The sequence below is a fragment of the Chenopodium album genome, chromosome 26 (assembly GCF_948465745.1).
Source record: "Chenopodium album chromosome 26, dcCheAlbu1.1, whole genome shotgun sequence".
In the NCBI taxonomy this organism is placed as follows: domain Eukaryota; kingdom Viridiplantae; phylum Streptophyta; class Magnoliopsida; order Caryophyllales; family Amaranthaceae; genus Chenopodium; species Chenopodium album.
Window position 1 is genome coordinate 28,828,661 of NC_137859.1, and position 2,493 is coordinate 28,831,153.

Sequence of the window (2,493 nt, forward strand, 5' to 3'; positions counted from 1 at the left end):
TTGGCAAGACAATTAACTAATACTCAATTGATTGTAATCTTGATACATGCTAATCTTGTTGGACAATATTTTTATACTCTTCTGGAGTACTTTATACAATAATAACATATTTTAATGTACTAGAAATTATCTCTTTAGGAGATCCATCAAAGTTTGTCACTTTCTCAAATTCTCATTGTCAATTATTGCTCCTTTCCTCTTCCAAGGATTCTTATCGTTGTAACCCTTTGGATTACCACACTTCAGGTATGCTAGTTTCAATAGCAACTGATCTTGTCCTTCTAGGACATCAACTTAATATGTACATTTATATCTTGTAAATAGGTAGTGACATTTATTCCTATCCATCTTCAGGATTGTATCATTCTACATATTTGATTATCATGTGCCACCTCTATTAAATAAATTATTGATATTTATGCTAGTGTATGTGATGAGTGACATTTATGGCACTCATTTGATCTCTTTTAGGATAATTTTCATTCCATTTTATAGCTCTTTTCCTTAGTTTTTCATAGTTTTGTTCTTTATTTCGTTAGTTTGTGCTTTCCGTAATTAAATTTCTTGTTTTGTGCATTTCTTCGCTTATTTGTTCTTTTTCCCTTTTATTTGTTTGTTTTCATTTGTTTTTAGGTTATGATCGTGTTTCCAAGGATTCCCAAGCCTTCCTCTCATATTTCTCATCAATTTGGATGCCTCATGTTTGTCTTTTGGAGCTTCAAGTTTGAAGGAGCGCAAGGTGCAAGTCAAGAGATCGGTGCACGCATGCGGTGGGGGCATCATCTTTGCCATGAACCCACCAAAATATCCATTTCAAGACTGCCTACTTTAGTGTTCATCATCATCACCAAGACAAGCGCACAAGGATGAGCTAGGACGAAGAAAGAGAGAAAGTGCCCACGCGGAAGGTGCGGCCGCACACCAGGGTGGTGCAGGAGCACCATATGGTGGTGCGGGCGCACCTCCCTTGGTGCCCTGTTCCGTACCCTTTTTCGTGCGCCCGCGCCATCGTGGGTCTCTTTTTGGACGATCTAACCGACTTTTCCTTTGTATCTTTTCTATTTATAGTCTTTCCTTCTATTTTAAGAGGGGGAATTCATTGAGAATCATTAGGAAGAATTAGAATAGAATTAGAGTTAGTTTTTGATCAAATTAGAGAGGTTTTTAGAGAGAGAAACTCTAGGTTTTAGAGAAAGAATTTCATGGTGGATTGTAGATGATTGAAGCTTTCTTTAATTCCTTTGATCTTTGATCAAGATTGTAAGATTTCCTTTTCTTTTATTCAATCTTTAGTTTAATCTTTAGTTTGATTTCAATTGTTTTATTGAATGTTCAAGTTTGATTGAAGTTTGATTGATTTGTGATTTGATTATAGTTTGTTCAATTTGATCATGATGAATTTGTTGTTTAGCTTTGTTTTGATCTTGATTTCTATGGATTATGAGTAGTTATATTGCTAGGGTAATGGTGAAGCATGTAGAGTAATGGATTGATGCTAATTGGGGAAAATTGATAGAGTTGATGGTGTGATTAAATTTGGTTTATGATCATGTGCATGTGTGTGATTAATTTAAGAGTAGCTAACTTTGATTGTTGCACTAGATTGCATTGTAAGTTCACATTGATACGGACCATTGATTTGTGGCTTGCATTTACATGATTGAGGTGTCTTGTGATGTTTCCTAGCTAGAGTTTATCGTAGTTGACGCTAGTTAGACCTCTAGGAGAATAGCTTGATATGCTCTATTGGTTGCATGACTGATCTTCCCTCACATTGTTTGACTTAGCCAATTTAACCTCCCAATTAGTTAATTCCAATATGACTACATGTGGATCCTAGCCCTAGTGCTTATTACATTTGATTTCTTCTCGTTTATTTGCCCGACTTTGACTCACCATTCCTTTGGGTTCGACCCTCGACTTACCGTTATACCTATATAGGGGTGTGTTGAGTATTTATAAATATTGTTTGACATTGGTTAGGGGTTAGCCCCAACGACCTAGCTTTGACCCTCGTCAGTATATACCAAACTGACCATCAACATATTTAATTATTCATGTAAAGGATTACATAAAAACAATGGAATAAACAATATCTCTCCCTAATCCTTGCATATGGGGTCCAACAATCTTTAAATCCATTGCTCCTTTTAAGCTATAAATTCTTTTAGCAATGCATGTATCAAACAAAGAAAAGTTATTTTTATCCTCTTGCCCAATTATATGAATCTTTATATTGAAAATTCTCAAAATTAAATTATAGGCATACATAGGGGCTTGCCCCTCTCTTTCACCAAAAAAAAAAAATTATAGGCATACATAGTACATTTTTCAAGTAAGTTGCTCAAAATTTTCATGTCATATTGTATTTTATAAACTCAAAAAATTATTTCTCGGTCAAATACTTGATATATAATCAAACTTCAATGTAGGTATATAAAACCTACATAATCGAATTCAATCAAGCATCAATCAATATCTTAGTAATGAAAT